This window comes from Psammomys obesus, unplaced genomic scaffold, assembly GCF_907164565.1.
Source record: "Psammomys obesus unplaced genomic scaffold, mPsaObe1.curated_primary_1811, whole genome shotgun sequence".
In the NCBI taxonomy this organism is placed as follows: Eukaryota; Metazoa; Chordata; class Mammalia; order Rodentia; family Muridae; genus Psammomys; species Psammomys obesus.
This window is the reverse complement of record NW_026589447.1, coordinates 5,412,138-5,432,189: the sequence shown is the minus strand read 5'-3', so window position 1 is coordinate 5,432,189 and position 20,052 is coordinate 5,412,138. Positions and strand designations below refer to the sequence as shown.

Here is a 20,052-nt window from a genome sequence, read left to right as displayed (position 1 = left end):
GTTCTGTTGCTCTCCTTGTGGAGCTCCTGTCCCCTCCAGGTCTTTCTATCTCCTTCTTTCATAAGATTCTCTGCACTCTGCCCAAAGTTTGTCTATGAGTCTCAGCATCTGCTTTGATACTCTGCAGGGTAGAGTCTTTCAGCGGCCCTCTGTGGTAGGGTTCTGTCCTGTTCCCTGTTTTCCCCCTCTTCTGATGTCTATCTTCTTTGTCTTTCCGAATGAGGATTGAGCATCGTACCCACATTTTTTTCTATGAATTCTAATATTTAAGGGTTCATATTGAGGGCCTTGAGTCATTTGGAGTTAAATTTTTGTTCAGGGTGATGAAAATGGATGTAATTCTATTCTTCTGCATATGGACATTCAGTATTTCCAACAACATTTTTTGAAGATGCTGCTTTTTCTCCATTGTGTTTTTGACACCTTTGTGAAATATCAAGTGTGTGTGTGTGTTTTGTGTGCACTCATGCTTCTTTCCATAGTCTACATGTCTCCCTCCCCCAATACCATACTAGTTATTTTTTATTACTATAGCCATGTCTTGAGTTCTGAAATGGTAATCCCTACAACATTTTTTAAATACCCTCAGGATTACTCTCTCACTGTTAAAGTAACTATTGCTGTGATAAAATATCATAGCCAAACGAAATTGTGGAGGAACTGGCTTATTCCACTTTATAATTGTTGTCTGTCATCCAGGAAACTCAGAGCAGGATCTCAGTGCAGAAACCTAGAGGCAGGAACTGATGTAGAGGCAATAGAGGATTGCTTGATCTTCATTGTTCGCTATCCCTGCTCTTGTATAGCACCAAATAAACTATTTCTTCCATGAATTTTCTATATCATGATGTTTTATCACAGCAATATAATAGGAACTAAGACAGAAGTTGGCACTGGGAGTGGGGTATTGCTGTAACAATGTTTTTCTGTTTTTCTTTTTGTAGGAATGTGTAAGATTTCAGAACTCTGAAATACGAAACAGTGCAAACCTTGTCTTAAATATCTGCCTGAGCTAAATTTTAAAATATTGGACTGATGGAACCGAGGAGAGGCCACCTAGGTAGAAAATGCCCAATCACCACTAGAGAGGAGTCCACTTGCCAGTGAAGCCAGACCACCTGTTTGCCTGCCCCCTTGCCATGTTCAACATGGAGCCTTTTTCCACAAAGTGGTACAATCGAAGGGACTATGTATTCATTGAATTTTGTGTTGAAGACAGTAAACATGTTAATGCAAAGTTTGGAAAATCCAAGCTTACTTTCAGTTGTCTTGGAGGAAGTGATAATTTTAAGCATTTAAATGAAATTAATCTTTCTCACTGTATTGATCCAAATGATTCTTAACATAAAATAATGGACAGATCAATTTTATATTGTTTGTGAAAAGGATTATCTGACTAATTGTGGCCAATGTTAGCAAAGGAAAGTGTAAAGCTTAACTGACTTAGTTTGGACTTCAATAATTGGAAAGACTGGGAAGATGATTCAGATGAAGACATTTCTAATTTTGACAGTTTCTCTGAGATGATGTCTCACCTGGGTGTTGATGTGGCTGTAGATTTACCAGGAGTAGATGGAGCAGATGATGAATCCCAAGACAGTGATGCTGAAAAAAAAAAGCCAGATCTAGAGTAAGGAATGTTGTCATTGACTGGGTTTTGAGAAAGAAAAATAATTTCTGCAAGATTTCATAATTGAGAAAATCCCTGAGTTTATAACCCTAAAGGCAGATGCTGCATTTGCCTCCTTTGACCCATTTTTCAACCTGGATTTTTAAAGGCTTCACTAAGGGTTGGTAATGTACCACTGTATGGGGCAATTTAGGCAATTTAACTGCCTTAGGTCAGCTAAGGCAATATCCTTATGCATGAACATTTCCCAGGATTCCATAAAACAGTTGAGATCCTAGGCAACTCTTACAGCAGCTCTGATGAATAAACACATTCACCCAAGGCTTTTTTTTTTTTTTTCATAACGCGTAAGCTCTCAGCTTAGGGAAAGAGAAAAGTTTAGATACTAGACCATGGGCCTGAAGGAGGCTGAAACAAATTGGCTGATATCTTAAACTGATAGCCTGCCATTCTTACAGTGTACCTTTCAGAATTATTCCACTGAAATTTATTTTTCAAAACATATACTTTACATGATTGTATGTGTTCACTTGTCAGTGTTCAGGTGTATTTTAGCTAAAACTAGTGAATGCCTTAACTTAGATGGTGTTTGAAGCTTTTTCATCTCTTAGCATAGAGGACAAAGAAAAATATACATTGTTGTTGGAGAGTATTTATATTTTAGACCAGATTTACATTTGCACTGTCAGTATGGCAAATGAGTAGAAAATGTTAATACACTATTGGACTTTTTAATTTCCTGTTTTGATTTCAGCTTATTCCTGCCTAGAAAACCTCAAATTATGTTCATGACTGTGGGGTTTTTAAAAATATCTACATACTTTCTAATCAACTATTGGAAGATTTTTTTAAAAAAACTGAAAATGTTGGACTAAATTTGTTGACAGAGGAGATTTCAAGATAGTCTAATATTAACGATGCCTCCTGGCCCTTAGCAATCATCCTTTATGCTGATATACAAATAAAAAGAGCAAGCAGGGCAAAAGGAAATAAATGTACAGTTTGAGGAGAAAATGAGCACCAGGAAATTTAATGTTGGTACCAAGTCTTTTTTATGCTGAAAGAGATAAAGTGACACCTACTACAAAAGGGGCTAAAGGGAGTGGTGTCTTCAGGACAAAACCCCTTCCCCAGTCTAATCATGGAACGTGGTAAAATAAAAAGCTTGAGCATTTTTCTGCTCCTAAAAGGCAACAACAAATCAAAGATTTTGCAAATATATTCAAGGAGGGAGGCAGACTCCATCTCAAGCAGGTAGCGGCCAAACTGTTCTGGTTTATAGTCATAAAGGAGACAAAAGAATATAGGTTGTAGAATCTTTCTCTTCAGTTAAGGAGAGCGGTCAAAAGGACAATTGTATGGCAGGGGAAGCCCTCTATGGAGTACCGAGAGGCTATTGCCTAAAGCTGTGGAAGTTAAGTCTGGATTGTGTTGGAGACTCTAGGATGTTGAATGTGCCAGAAACCTGGTTTACCTGCTAAGGAGAGCTGCATACAGAGAGTAGAACCAGCCTGGGAGAAATATATTTCAGTCAGCAAAGCAGTAAATATGCTTCTCAAATTTCCCGATGCTGTGGCCCTTTAATACAGTTCCTCATGTTGTGGTGACCCCCAACCATAAAATTATTTTATCTTTACTTCAAAACTGTAATTTTGCTACTGTTGCAATTGTAATGTAAATTTCTATGTTTCCCGATGTTCCTAGGCTACCCTTGTGAAAGTATCATTCTACCATCAGAGGGGTCACAGCCTACAGGTTGAGAACTGCTGATCTAAGCCCTCTGACATTACACATGGAACTACAAGATTTGGTGTTTGTCCTGCTAGATTTGGTCTTGGTTTATTTCTTCACCATTTCCCTCGTCTTCTTTTATGAGGTAGTAGTGTATATTCTATGCTATTGTAGTTTGGAAATATACAATTTGAGTTTTGATTTTACTGGGTTACAATTAAGCACTTATCTTGATTCTCAGAAGAGACATCAAACTTTTAATCTATGTTGAGATGGTGAAAGATTATGGGGACTTTTAAAGATGAACTAAATCCATTTTACATTATTATATGGCCACAAGGCGTATCATAGGTAGGGGGATATGGAAGTGAGATGTGGTATTGGAATGATTATAGCCCTGATAGGCTCATATGTTTGAAATTTTGGTTCTAGATAGTAGTAGAACTGTTTGGGAAAGAATGGGAGGTGTGGACTCTTGGAATCAGGTATGTCATTGGGTTGGGCTTTGAGGTTTTATAAGATCACCCCATTTCCATTAATTCTTTCTACCTTCTGCTTGTTAATCAAAATATAAGGTTTTAGCTTTAGTATCTGTTATTTTGAAAACTCTATTGGATTGAGATATCAGAAGGATACCTTCAGTCTTGACAGATACTTTTCCCTCCAGAAATGTCAACTGCTTAGTGTTTGCTTTTTAGGGAGGGACCTCCTAAAGTTACATTCATGTCAAATGCACTAATTTCTAGGTTGGAAGGGTAGGCCAAAGGAGAATGCCCATCTAGCTTGCACATTTAACACCACAAAATCCCTTTCATAATATTTTAAATATTCTCTACTACTGGATTATTATGACTTTGAAAGTTTTTTCCTTAGCAGTAATTGTTGTAAAGGCTTACCCTGCCCTTACAATATTGTGTTTCCAGGGAAAGAAAATTATTTCAGGGCTCAGATTTTCAGCCAAGCGCATCTGCAACACTGTTAACTGTGGGAAAAGGAGAATATATTCACATTTTAAGGCTGTTTCAATAAGGTGCCAGACTAGATGTGCTAGGTAATATTGTCAACTTGACAGAATCTAGAATCACTCTGGAGACAAAACTTTGGGCATGTTTGTGAAGAATTTATCTAGCTTAGGTTGTTAGCCATCTGCCCATAGCTTGTTAAGTCTCCTCAGGACTATTGGATCCTCTTCCTCCATGGACTGGCAAGACTGCATCATCAGGGGTGAGTGATCAGAGAACAGTCAGCTGAGTTCATAATAGAAGCATAACCTGATCCCCTCACTCAGAGATCCACATGGAGATTGGGCTGCCAACTGACCACATCTAAACAGTGTTCCAGGTCTTCTCCAAGCATGGTCCTTTGTTGGTGCATCAGTCTCTGTGGGAACCCCCTGGACTCATATCTTTTAGTTTTGTTGGTCTCATTGTGGGGCTTTTGTACCCTCCATGTCCCTCTATTCTCATCCCTCTCTTCTTCCATAAGACTCCCTGCATTCTTCCTAAAGTTTGGCCATGAGTCTCAGTAATCTGCTTTGATCCCCTGTTGGGTGAATCCTTTCAGAGGATCCTTTATAGTAGACTCCCATCCTGTTTCTTCTCTTCTACCACTTCTGTTATCTCTCCTGTTTGCCATTCTAAATGAGATTTAAGCATCCTCCCTAGGATTCTCCTTAGTGTTTAGCTTCTTTGGGTCTGTAGATGGTTGCTGTATATTATATGGCTAATATCCACTTATCAGTGAATGTATACCATGCCTGTTTTTCTGTTTCTGGGTTACCTCAGTCAGGATTATCTCTCCTAGATCCATCAATTTGCCTGCAAATTTCATGATTTCCTTATTTTTAACAGCTGAGTAGTATTCCATTGTGTATATGTTCCATGATTTCTGTATCCATTCCTCTGTTTAGGGACATCTTGGTTGTTTCCAGATTCTGGCTATTACAAATAAAGCTGCTATGAACATAGTTGAGCAAATGTTCTTATTGAATAGTGGGATATCTTTTGGGCATATGCCCAGGAGTAGTATAGCTGGATCTTGAGGTAGTGCTACTCCCAATTTTCCGAGAAAGTGCCACATTGGTTTCCAAAGTGGTTGTGCAAATTTTTACTCCTACCAGCAATGGAGGAGGGTTACCCTTTCTCCACATCCTCATGGATTGGCAGGAGTAGCATTGTAAAAATGGTCATCTTACCAAAAGCAATCTACAGATTCAATGCCGTTCCCATCATATTACCAACATGATTCTTTACAGATCATGAAAGAAAAATTCTCAACTTCATATGAAATAAGAAGAAATCCAAAATAGCTAAAACAATCCTCTACAATAAAAGGTCTTCTGGAGGCATATCCATCCCTGATCTTAAACTGTACTATGGAGCAACAGTGATAAAAACTGCATGGTACTGGCATAGAAACAGACTGGTGGATCAATGGAATCGAGTAGCAGATCCAGAAATAAACCCCACACACTTATGGACAACTGATTCGGGACAAAGATGCCAAAACCATACAATGAAAAAAAAGATAGCATCTTCATCAAATGGTGCTAGTCTAACTCAAAGTCCATATGTAGAAAAATGCAAATAGACCCATATCACCCTGCACAAAATTAAATTCCAAATAAATCAAAGATTTGAACATAAAACCAGACACACTAAATCTGTCAGAAGAAAAACTGAGGAAGAGCCTCGAACTCATTGACACAGGAGACAATTTCCTGAACAGAACACCAACAACTCAGGTTCTAAGATCCACAATTAATGAATGGGACCTCTTGAAACTGAAAAGCTTCTGTAAAACAAAGGACACTGACAACAGAACAAAACAACAGCCTACAGACTGGGAAAAGGTCTTCACCAACACTACATTTGATAGAGGACTAATATAAAGAATATATAAAGAACTCAAGAAATTAGATACCAGCAAACCGAATAATCCAATTTTAAAAATGGGTACAGAGCTAAAGAGAGAATTCTGAACAGAGGAATATAGAATGGCAGAGAAACACTTAAAAAAAATGCTCAACATCCTTAGTCACCAGGGAAGTGCAAATCAAAACAACTCTGGGATTCCATCTTACACCAATCAGAATGGCTAAGATAAAAAATTCAAGTGACAGCGGAACATATGGAGGCTCATATATTTGGATGCTTAGGTGCCAGGGAGTGACTATTTGAGAAGAATTAGGAGGTGTGGCCTTGGTGGAAGAGGCATGACTTTAAGGTTTCAAAAGCCCAAGACAGGCTCAGCCCTCCCCCCTCCCACTTCATCTGAAGATCTGTTTGTACCTCTCATCTATTTCTTTAGCACCATGCTGCCATGTCTGTACCATGCTCCCCACCATTATGATAATGGACTAAGATTCTGAAACTTAAGAAAACCCCAAATTAAATGTTTTCCTTTATAAGATAATGTTTTCCTTTAAAGATATCATGCTATGGTCATGATATCTCTTCACCTCACCAGAACAGTGACTGAAACATGAAGTAGTCTCATTGCCATGTAATTGGAGCAGGGGTTTTTTCTTAACTCCTTATTGGCAGGAATAGCAAGTTTTCCTTATCTAACTCAACCTCCAGCACATAAGAGGTCATCCTAGTCATTTCTGGAGCTACACTCCCAACATGCTCATTGTCCTTTTCAGCATGTGAATAGATTAGGGCCCCATTGATTCTCAGTGGTGACTTGGGAATTAAACTACATGATCATTTCAGATCATCTGGGTCTTTTCTTTTTTAATTTTTTATTTATTTATTTACGTTTACACTTTATTCATTATACATCAAGATTGAATCCCCCTCCCTCAACTCCTTCCAATCCACCCTCCTTCCCTCTTTTCCCCTATCCCCTTCGCTTAGTCCACTGAAAGGGGGAGTTCTCCTCTGCCATCTCCCCCATAGCTTGTCAAGTATCATCAAGACTGCCTCGATCCTCTTCCTTTGTGGCCTGGCAAGGCTGTACTGCCAGGGGCAAGTGATCAAAGAGCAGACAAACAAGTTCATAATAGAGGCAGTCTCTGCTCCCCTTATTCAGGAACCCACATAGATACTGAGTTGCCAATCATCTACATCTGAGCATGGGCTCTCTCTCCATGCATGGTCGTTGGTTCATGCATCAATCTCTACAGGACCTCCTGGACTCAGACTTTTTACCTTTGTTGGTCTCCTTGTGGGGCTTCTGTTTCCTTCATGTCCTTCTATTCCCCCTCCCCTTCTTCCATAAGACTTCCTGAGCTCTGCCCAAAGTTTGGGTGTGAGTCTCAGCATCTGCTTCAATTTCCTGTTGGGTGGAGCCATTCAGAAGACCCTCTATGGTAGGCTCCCATCCTGTTTTCTGTCTCCCACCACTTCTGGTGTCTATCCTGTTTGCCATTCTAAATGAGATTAAGCATCTTCTCTATGGTCCTCCTTAGTCTTTAGCTATTTTAAATCTGTAGATTTTAGTATGGCTATCCTATATTATACAGTTAATATCTGTTTATAAGTGAGTGTATACCATCTGTGTCTCTGTTTCTGGGTTGCTTCACTCAGGATGATCTTTTCTAGTTCCATACATTTGCCTATACATTTCATGATTTCTTTATTTTTAATAGATGAGTAGTAGTCTATTGTGTAAATGTGCCTCAATTTCTGTATCCATTAATTAATTTAGGGACATCTATATTGTTTCCAGATTCAGGCTATTACAAATAAAACTGCTATGAACATAGTTGAGAAAATGTCTATGTTGAATGGTGGAGTAGCTTTTGGGAAATGCGCAGGAGTGGTATAGCTGGATCTTGAGATAGTGCTGTTTCTAATATTTTGAGAAAGTACCAGATCATTTTCCAAAGTGATTCTACAAGTTTGCACTCCCACCAACAATGGAGGAAGGTTCCCTTTTCTCCAAGTCGGCTCCAGCATGTGTTGTTACTTGAGTTTTTTATCTTAGCCTTTGTGATTGGAGTATGATGGATTCTCAGAGTTGTTTTGATTTGCATTTCGCTGATGACTAAGGATGTTGAGCATTTCTTTAGGAGGTCTTTTCTTATTCTCAATAGTTTCCCCAAGAATACCTGAGAAACAATCATAAACTTTGTTCTGGTAGAACTTCAAGCCCTGGAGAATTTCCTCCAGAACAGGAAACTATCATCAACCTGTTTTTTTTTATTTTTATTTTTTATATTAATTACAGTTTATTTACTTTGCATCCCAGCTGTAGCTCACTCTCTCATTCCTTCCCAGCCCTACCTCTCTCCCTCATCTCCTCCTTGCCCCTCTCTAAGTCCACTGATACTGGAGGTCCTCCTCCCCTTCCATCTGACCCTAGCTTATCAGGTCTCTTCTGGACTGCCTGCAATGCCCTTCTCTGTGGCCTAGTAAGGCTGTTCCTCCCTCGGCAGGGGGGTGGGGGGAGGCGGTCAAAGAGCCAGCCACTGAGTTCATGTCAGAGACAGTCTCTGTTTCCCTTACTAGGAAACCCACTTGGATACTGAACTTCCATTGGCTACATCTGAGCAGTGGTTCTAGGTTATATCCAAACATGGTCCTTGGTTGGAGAATAAGTCTCAGAAAAGACCCCTGTTCCAGATATATTTGGTCCTTGTGGATCTTCTCTCCTCTGTTTTTAGACTTGAAAGCAGGGCCAATGGTCTCTCTATTCTAGTGGTTCTCATCCTGTAGGTTATTACCCTTTTCACATATCAAATATCCTACATATCAGATATTTACATTTCAATTCATAATAGTAACAAAATTATAGTTAGGAACTAGCAATGAGATAATTTTATGGTAGAGGGTCACCACAACATGAGGAACTATGTTTAAGTGTTGCAGAATTAGGAAGCTTGAGGATCAACTGCTCTATTCCCAAAGACAGTGTTTAGGCTTTCCCTCTGAAAAAAAACTTTCAAAAAAAACTGAGCCTCAAATCAGATCTTAAAATCTGTTCCCATCTCATCTTGCATTCATATCCAGCCTCAGAATCTCCTTGACAACCCAAATTTGACATGTGTGATTCCTCCTGTCTTTTAGGACCTCAGTTGTTTCATCCAGTGAAGTGGCAGACGGTTAGAGTCAAAGTTTATCTAATTTCAGACCTTCTTTTATCTCTGTTCTCGTCTTTCCCTTTGTTTGCCAGACTCTGGCTATCAGGCCCTGCTAGCTTTAACTTCTTAACCTAATTCTCTTGTCCCTCTCTTTATCCTTCTCTGTTGGGTGAACCATGCCATACCAAATCTCACCCTATTCTTCTTCCCCTTCAGTGTTGACTGAATATTGCTCTGAGCCATATGACTCTTGTCTTTGCCCAGTTATTTTTTTCCTCCACCCCAAAGTATTGCAGCAACTGTTATCCCGTACCTCCACTTTTCCATCCCCAACTCCTCAATCCCTTCAATCTGCCCACCACTGCCCTCCTTCTCTACCTCTACCCTCACCTGTTCCCTCAATTTCAGCCCCAACCACCCCACCAAACCTCATCCCTTATTCCCAATTCTCACCTCAATCCTAGCCACTAGTTCTCTGTATGCAGTTTCTTTTTTCTATGTTCCTGTCCCTGCAGTCTCTCCACCACAATCATCTAGGTTCCTGACTCCTTCCTTCTCCTCCCCTCATATTGGACCAGTGAGACCATCCTTATCTTCACTTACCTACTTCCCTTGCATTTCTTTTCCATGGAATTAGATGGATTGACAGTTATATCTGGGTTCATATTCCCTTTTCCATGGCTGATACATCTCAAGTAAAGAAATAATTGGGCAGGGTTTTCTTCTGAAAACCCTTTCCAAATTTAGAGAAAAGTTTCTAGGAATAACACAAAATTATCATTTAACCTGAACAGATATTTAGTATGTTTTGACATCAACCATTGAAATGAGTGAAAAAGCCATATCTGGCAGTTATTCAACATGCTAATAACTTATATCAACAAAGCTAGTGAATAATCCATTTGGGCTGGATGCTATCCCATCCCAGGATCACAGATGAAATTATCAAATTATGTATATCTAATGATATATATAAGAAAGATTATATGATCTCCTGCTTCCTAGTAGGAAGCTTAAAAATAAATGCTCACAGACAGGTTAATTATGATAAGATTAGGGAAACCAGTCAGGATCACAATTAAAACCCACCTCTTTTAATGACTTTCCTTACAGAGGGAATTACTTTTTTTGTTGGTTTGAACTCTACTTTTTTCCAAGTGCCAGGTTTTCCCTCAGATTCAAATCATCCCCGAATCAGTCCCTGATATTTATAGAAACTTCACAATCTCAAACTAGGCCCCTTGACTTTCCAAAAATGCTTTCTCAACCTGGCTTTCAAGGTTTTAATAACAAGAAAGAAGAACCCAAATTGGAGAAGTTGAGAAACTTCTTCAACTTAAATACTAGTTATTGGCACCTGTCATCAGTCCCCAACAAAAGACAAGTCAGCCTATAAAACCAAGTAGCCAATATTCCCAAATGCTTCCTGGGAACTGCTTTAGTTGTGGTACAGTAGCCTATTGGGCAAGAGCATACCCCAAACCCAAGCCTTCCTCTAAGCCCTTTCACAATTGCCAATAGGAACACTGGAAAGTGCACTGTCCCCAGAAATGACGACACTCTAGAAATTGTTTGGGTTATTCAACTCTGACCAGTCTTGAAAAATCTCATGGACCCAGAATAATAAAGATTATATATAATCTCTCTCCTTTTATTATTGACCCTGGAGCTTCTATATTCTTTGATCACTGACTTTTTAGAAGGCCTCCTCACAGCCTCTACATCCATAATGGTCACAGAGGGAAATACATCAAAATAAAAAAATGACTCAGCCACTCTACTCCAGATTTGGAAAACTAACACTCATTCACTCCTTCATAGTCCTACTCTCTTGGCAAACTCCATTTTCATTCAAATCGACACAGGAGTCAAACAAACCTGTAAACTAACAAGTCTTCAAATAATACTAATTAAACAGGTTGTAATTTGTAGATGAGGAGTAATGATGCCCAATTCACACTGACTCTCATAAGAATAATAATCATAATGCTTTCTATGATGATAGCCAATGCAGTTCCAAGAGGATAACTATAACTCAAAGAATTACCCTAGCTGTCCTCTATCTGAGAGGGAGCTATGTGTTTGAGAACTTACTATTTTCTCTGAGTACTTATTTGAAGCTCTGATCAGAGGTGCTGGGACAACTGTCACATCTCCCTCTCCTCCCTAGCTACCTAGTCAATAGATGCATGCTTTTCCAAACTACCTCAACCAAATTCTCTCTCTAACAATATAACTTTTGAGTATATACCGTGTGCATCTTTCTGCTTCTGGGATAGCTCACTCAGGATGATCAAAGAGGGAAAAAGTCAGGAGCCTGACACAGAGGACCTCTGAAAATCTCTGCCCTGCACACTATCAATGTAGATGGGCAACCTTTGGGCAGAGTGCAGGGAATCTTAGGAAAGAAGTGGGAAACAGTAAGCTCTGGAGAGGACAGGAACTCCATAAGGAGAGCAACAGAACCCCCCCCCCGCCCAAAAAAAAATCTGAGCACAGGGGTCTTTCCTGAGACTGCTATTCCAACCAAGGACTATGCATGGAGATAACCTAAGACCCCTGCAGCCCATGGCAGTTCAGTATCCAAGTGGGTTCCATTGTAATAGGAACAGGGACTGTCTCTGACATGAACTGATCGGCCTGCTCTTTAATTTCCTCCCCCTGAGGGGGAAGCAGCATTACCAGGCCACAGAAGAAGACAAGGCAGCCACTCCTGATGAGACCTAATTGACTAGGAACAGAAGGAAGGAAGGAAAAGAAGTCCTCCCCTATCAGTGGACTTGGGGAGGGGCATGCAGGCAGAGGGTGGAGGAAGAGAGGGATTGGGATGGTAGGAGGGAGGGAACCACTGGGGAGATACAAAGTGAGTAAAGTGTAATTAATAAAGAAAAATAAAAAATAAAAAAACAATATAACTTTTAAAGAAACATAATTCCTCTTTATCCCTTCCTTGTTGGGGTTGCCTCTACTTCTCTCAGACAGCCAACAAGACATTTCCCATACTTTTCATTTATTTTTTTTATAATTTATTTACTTTATTTCCTGATTGTAGTTCTCTCCCTCATCTCTTCCTGGTATCACCCTCCCTCTCTCTTTCCCTCTATACCTCTTAACTATTTCTCAGAACTGGGGAGCACCTTTCCCCTACTACCTGACCCTTGCCTATCAAGTTTCATTAGGAAACTTGTATCCTCTTCCTCTGTGGCTTAGCAGTGTCTCCCACCACATGATCAGAGGGAAGTGATCAAACAGTAGACAACAGAGTACCCCTTACTAGGGTATCCACGTGATGACTGAGTTGCTTATTGAATACATCTGAGCAGGGGGTCTAGGTCCTCTTCATGTATTGGTTGGTACACCAGTCTCTGCAGGCCCTCATGTGCCTATATTTGTTAGCTCTTTTGTTCTTCTTATGGAGCTTCTGACTGCTTTAGATTCTTCTAGTCCCTCACCTTTTCCTGCTACTCCCTGTGCTCTGCCCTTTTAGATTTTTACTTCACTTGTACTGACACTTCCAAAATAATATATATACCAGACGACAAGGAGGGCATTCTATGGATCAGTTTTCATTTTCAATTACATTACAGAAAGTTTGGATTGCTCTAGATGGGTCCAAAAAGCTCTGCTCAAGTACACAAAGAAGACATTTGTTCAACCATGTTCATACTAGCTTTATTTGTAATAGCAGAAGCTGGAAACAACCCAGATGTCCCTCAATGGAGGAATGGATACAGAAATTGAAGTACATTTACCCAATGGAATGTTATTCAAAAATTAAAAACAAGGAAATGATGAAATTTGCAGGCAAATGGTGGGATCTAGAAAAGATCATTCTGAGCGAGGTATCCCAGAAACAGAAAGACACACATGGTATATACTCACTTATAAATGGATATTAGACATATAATATAGGATAAACATACTAAAATCTGCACACCTAAAGAAGCTAAGCACGGAGGTCTCTGGGTAAGATCATCAATCCTCACTCAGAAAGACAAATGGGATGGAAATTAGAAGAAGGAGAAAAACAGGGAAAAGGACAGGAGCCTATCTCAGAGGTCCTCTGAAAGACTCTACCCAGCAGTGTATCAAAGCAGATGCTGAGACTCTTAACCAAACTTTGGGCAGAGTGTAGTGAATCCTATGAAAAAAGGGTGAAATAGTAGGACCTGAAGAGGACAAGAGTGCCACAAGGAGAGCAACAGCACCAAAATATCTAGACACAGGGACCTTTTCTGAGACTGATACTCCAACCAAGGACCATCCATGGAGATAATGTAGAAGCCCTGCCCAGAAGTAGCCCATGACAGCTCAGTATCCAAGTGTGTTCCCTAGTATGGGAACAGGGCTTGTCTCTGACATGAACTCAGTGATGGGCTCTTTGACCCCCTGAGGGAGGCGCAGCCTTGCCAGGGCACAGAGGAGGACAATGCAGCTAGTCCTGATGAGAACTGAAAAGCTAAGGTCAGATGGAAAGGGAGGAGGACCTCCCTTCTCAGTGGACTTGGAGAGGGGAATGGGAGGAGATGAGGGAGGGAAGGTGGGATTGGGAGGGAATGAGGAAGGGGGATACAGCTGGGATACAAAGTTAACAAACTGTAACTGATATAAAAATAAAAATTTAATTTAAAAAATAAAAAAGGAAAGCATGATCAATCATTTCTTTAAAGCTCTAGCAAAATTAACTTTCCCATCCCTCATCGCTTATTTAAAGAACATTACTAAACTCTGTAGCCCTGGCATATCAGGTACCTTTTGTGTCTATAGGCCCTTGTTTCTTATATCCATCCAGTTGCTAATCTCCCACCAGGCCAATACAACATCACCCTTCACTATGTTTCCCAAAAAGGAATGCCTAGACTTCCCTATAGAACATGGTGATTCAGAAACTATCCATCTTCTGGTCCTCCTCCTTTCAATCAGTCCAAATCTACCCAGGTTCCTTAGTAATTGCTAGGAAGAACCATATTTCCTAGGGCTAGGAAATACTTTTCCAAAATCTGTGGCCTCCCTGCCAACATATAATTCTGTCTCCACTTGTAGGTTTCTAAACACCTCCATATCTTACTGCTCCTTCCTTGACACCAATACTTTCTGTATAGTTTAGGAGAAACCCAAAACTGATCAGTCTTTCTTAATCAACTTAACAAACCTTCACCACAATATCCCTAGAGCACACCTTTTCTTTATTGCACAACTGAAAAGAAGAGCTACACCTAGTAACTTGCTTCAGGCTTATTCTATCTCTCCTACCAGACAAGGCTCTTCTGGGTCAGTGGACTCAGCTCCTACATATACCTACCTAGTAATTGGACAGGGGCATGTACACTGGTCCTGCTATTGCCCAGCATTTCTATCATCTCTATATATACACCCTTAGCTATCCATCACATCACCTTTTACTGGCAACTTTGGGCATCATCTCTGGACTTGGAATGTAGGTGACAGGACTAGGAGTATCTCTTACACCACTCAGCTTCTCTGTCTCATCTTCTCTCAAAAAACCTTAAACAAATTTTAGAACAGTTCAGCACCCTTCATAATCAACTTGGCTCTTTGGCTGCTGTGGTGCTTGCTCCAAAACTTTAGAGGGCTAGATCTCTTGACTGCCAACAGTGGAAGAATTTGAGCTTCCCCATTGGAAAAATGCTGCTTTTTTAAATTAAATTTTTATTTTTTATATTAGTTACAGTTTATTTACTTTGTATCCCAGGTGTATCCCCCTCCCTCATTCCCTCCCAATCCTACCTTTCCTCCCCCATCTGCTCCCTGCCCCTCTCTAAGTCCACTGATGGTGGAGGTCCTCCTCCTCCTCCATCTGACCCCAACTTATCAGGTCTCTTCTGGACTGGGACTGACTGCAAGGTTCTCCTCTGTGGCCTACCAAGGCTGCTCCTCCCTTGGGGGTGGGGGAGGTCAAAGAGGCAGCCATTGATTTCATGTCAGAGACAGTTCTCTTTCCCCTAACTAGGGAACCCACTTGGACACTGAGCTGCCATGGCTACATCTGAGAAAGGGCTCTAGGTTATATCCATGCATGGTCCTTGTTTGGAGAAACAGTCTCAGAAAAGACCCCTGTGGCCAGATATATTTGTTCCTTGTGGAGCTCCAGTCCTTTCCAGATCATACTAACTCCCCCTTCTTTCATATGACTCCCTGCGCTCTGCCCAAGGTTTGGTTATGAGTCTCAGCATCTGCTTTGATACACTGTCAGGTAGAATCTTTCAGGGGCCCTCTGTGGTAGGCTCCTGTCCTGATACTTTTTTTCTCCTACTTCCAATGTCCATCCCATTTGTCTTTCTAAGTGAAAACTGATCATCTTTCCCCGGGTCCTCTTTCTTGTTTATCTTCTTTAGGTGTACAGAATTTAGTATGTTAGAATGCTGCTTTTAAATCAACTATTCAAAACTGGTTCAGGACCAGGCCCAAAAGCTCAGCTACCATGCACAAAAATTCCAAGAAGTATCATACTCCAGATGGATTCTTCTATCTTGGCTTCTCTCCCTACTTATCGTCTTTCTCCTTATGCTTCATAATTATATTTATACTTTGTATTTTAAACATTTTACAGAAATTCCTCTTGGATAGCCTCCTGCTATCACTCACTCCATCACACAAGACGAGGTAAAAACAATACTTAGTGTCAGTCCAGTCCCTCGATCTATGTCTATTCCACCAGCAGCAAATAGTTTAACAGAAAATGATGTATCCTTTCCTTTATATATCAATCAATGGTCTTTAATGACAAACACCCCCAAAACAAAAAAAAAAAACAAAAACAAAAACAAACAACACAAACAAAAAAATCCAAGGCTCTAAACTGAGCTCAAAGTTTCAGGAAGCCAGCTATTTGAGGATTGCATAAGAAAAGCAGCTGACCCTGTTCCTGCTCCCAGAGATTGCAGAAGAAAAACAGCTGACCCTGCTCCTGCTCCAAGAGATTGCCGAAGAAAAGCAGCTGCCACCTATCCTAGAAACCCAGTGGTTGCCTAAAAAGACAACATACCATGCAGGGTTTTTGCTTTTTTTTTTTTTTTGGGGGGGGGTTTAAGCTTATCTGAGGAAAACAGCTAACTTCCGTGTTCTGTCCCTAAGGAAACCCCCTTCCCTATCCTTCTATCCTTACCTATAAAATCCCCAGCTTAAAACATGTTTTTCTTCTGAACTCAGATCATTATGCTCTGATCACAGTGTAGCCAGATCTGTAGATGTCACTTCTCTGGCATTAAATAAAGCCTGTTCCAGCTTTTGAAGTGGTGTAAATTTACATCATTTATTTCTTTCTACAGTTTTAATTCTTACATATTCTTATACTTTGGACCTTTTGAACTGGTTTTCAGGAGGAATGTTAAATAGTTTGGAACACTTGGCTAAAAACAAATTTATTTGAATGTTGTAAGCTTTTCTTAACAGGATGTTGACCAGGGAATTTGGAAGATCATACTACTGAAAGAAATGAGTGGTCAGAGGGAAACAGATTCTTTCTCAGAAATCTGCTGGAGACCTTCCAAGTAATATCTGACAGAGGATCTGACTGCATTCTGCCTATTAAAACTTTTTTTAGGAATAATGTTTATGTGTATGAGTGGTTTGTCTGCATGTGTATCTTTGTACCATACATGTGCAGGACACAGAGAGGTCAGAAGATAGCCAGATTCTCCTGGAACTGGTGTTACAAACAGTTGTGAGCTGTCAAGTGGGTGCTAAGAATCAGACCCTGTTCCTCTGGGAGAGCAGCCAGTGCTGAGCTGTCTCTTCAGCCCCTACTACACTTTTTTTTGTTTACATTTATGCATTGGTGTGAATGGAGAACACAAACTTGTGGGAGTCAGTTCTCTCTAACATGTGGAAGGAATGGATGGAACTGTAGTCATCAGATTGGCAGCAGTTATTCATACCCAATGAGCCATCGTGCTGGAACAAATTCTGAGAATTTGAGTGATGTTGAATTGAAAACAAATAGACTCCTGTGTTCAGCAGTGAACATTTCAAGACAGACTAGCATTCAATAGTATGGTGTCTTCTCAGTCCTCTCATTCATATCCATAGTGAAAAAGAACATGTGGATCAGAGAAAAAATAAACAGTGCACACTTTAGTTTGTTGAGGGAAAAGGGCTTGAGCAAGATTTAAATGGCAACCAAGGTAATTGTTTAAAAAAAAAAAGCCCGAGTTGTTAAAAAGAAACTGTCTACTCTTCATGAGAACAATGAGAAAGGTACCCTGAACATAAAAGTTTCCAAGCATTTTAAAACAGAGAATCTAAGCTGGAAATGATGAAGGGATTCTCTATTCCTTGAAAGCAATTGCTTAGAGAATGTTTCCACAAAGAAGTTCTGCCCGGATTTCCACTTGGCAGCAGAAGCTGGTAGCATTGTCTACAAGTGATGGGGTCTGCAAGCATAAAATATGCAAGACTGAGAGGTGTATAGAATCCTGCATCATGGTTTCAGAGAGCCACTGATGTCCAGGCAATGAGTTTCAGTGTCTCATTCCTTGAAAGAAGGCCCTAAGAGACCAGTGTATGGTGCTGTGCAAATAAAGCCTAATTTTCAATGGAGAACCCAAGATGTTAAAGATTCCACAACCATGGTAAATTGATCTGTAGGCACTGGAATATAACTGACTCTACAATGAGGCAGTGTAAGTTCCCTGTAGCAGAGCTGGAGGGACTGGGCTACTCAAGGACTTTCAAGAGCAGATGATTCTATCACGAGTTGCAGATACCTGATATGAAATGTGGGATTTGGTAGTTGTCCTCCTTGGTTTTGATCTTGCTTTGGTATTTAATTCTTTACTGTGCCCCCTTTATTCTCTTTAGGAATAAGAATCTTCTATGCCATTTTATTTTGGAGGTACTCAGTTTTTTTTTTTTTAAGTGCTCACAGTTAAAAGATTGCCTCAAATCTTAGATGATACTTAAAACTTTGGATGTCTAAAATGTGTTGGAACTGTTAAAGGCACTTTTTTTTTAAATTTTTTATTAATTACACTTTATTCATTTTGTATCCCCCCATAAGCCCCTCCCTCCTCCCCACCGGATACCACCCTCCCTACCCTTTCTGCATACATGACACTCCCCAAGTCCACTGATAGGGGAGGTTCTCCTCTTCTTTCTGATCTTAGTCTATCAGTTCTCATCAAAAGTGGTTGCATTGTCCTCTACTGTGGCCTGATAAGGCTGTTCCCCCCTCAGGGGGAAGTGATCAACGAGCAGGCCAATCAGATTATGTCAGAGGCAGTCCCTCTTCCCATTACTATGTAACCCACTTGGACACTGAACTGCCATGGGCTACACCTGTGCAGGGGTTCCAGGTCATCTCCACGAATAGTCCTTGGTTGGAGTATGATTTTCTGGGAAGTTCCCTGTGTTCAAATTATCTTGTTCTGTTGCTCTCCTTGTGGAGTTCCCGTCCCCTCCAGCTCTTACTACTTCCCACTTCTTACATAAAATTCCTTTCACTCTGCCCATCAGTTGGCCATCAGGCTCAGCATCTGCTTTGACAGTCTATACTGCAGAAGCTTTCAGAGGCCCTCTGTAGCAGGTTCCTAGGTTGTTTCCTATTTTCTTTTTCTTCTGATGTCCATCCTCTTTGCCTTTCAGGATGGGGATTGAACATTTTAGTTAGGGTCCTCTCTTTTGCTTAGTTTGTTTAGATGTACAGATTTTAGTGGGTTTATTTTATATTGTATGTTTATATGAGTGAGTATATACCATGCGTGTCTTTTTGCTTCTGGGACAACTCACTCAGGATGATCCTTTCCAGGTCCCACCATTTACCTGCAAATTTCATGATTTCCTTATTTTTCATTGCTGAGTAATATTCTATTGTATAGATGTACCACAATTTCTGCATCCATTCTTCAGTTGAGGGGCATCTGGGTTGTTTCCAGCTTCTGACTATTACAAATAAAGCTGCTACAAACATGGTTGAGCAAATGTCCTTTTTGTGTACTTGCGCCTCTTTTGGGTATATGCCTAGGAGTGGTATGGCTGGATCTTGAGGAAGCGCTATTCCTAGTTGTCTGAGAAAGCACCAGATTGATTTCCAGAGTGGTTGTACAAGTTTATATTCCCACCAGCAATGGAGAAGGGTTCCCCTTTCTCCAAAACCTCTCCAGCATGTGTTGTCCCTTGAGTTTTTCATCTTGGCCATTCTGATGGGTGTAAGGTGAAATATCAGGGTTGTTTTGATTTGGATTTCCCTAATGGCTAATGAGGTTGAGCATTTCTTTAAGTGCTTCTCTGCCATTAGATATTCCTCTATTGAGAATTCTCTGTTTAGCTCTGTTCCCCATTTTTTAAGTGGATTACTTGGTTTGCTGCTTTTCAGCTTCTTTAGTTCTTTATATATACTGGATATGAGTCCTCTTTCAAATAAAGGGTTGGTGAAGATTCTTTCCCAATCTGTAGGCAGTCGCTTTTTTTGATGACAGTGTCCTTTGCTTTACAGAAGCTTTTCAATTTCATGAGGTCCCATTTATTGATTGTTGCTCTTAGAGCCTGTGCTGTTGGTGTTCTGTTCAGGAAGTTTTCTCCTGTACCAATGAGTTCTAGGGTATTCCCCACTTTTTTTTCTAGCCGATTTAATGTGTCTGGTTTTATGTTGAGGTCTTTGATCCACTTGGACTTCAGTTTTGTGCAGGGTACTAAGTATGGATCT

At 40.4% G+C, this 20,052-nt stretch overlaps 1 pseudogene; it reads left to right on the top strand.

The window, feature by feature from the left end:
• The first annotated feature begins 1,148 nt into the window (after positions 1-1,148).
• On the top strand, positions 1,149-1,634 carry LOC129675053 (prostaglandin E synthase 3-like; annotated as a pseudogene).
• Positions 1,635-20,052: the final 18,418 nt, after the last annotated feature.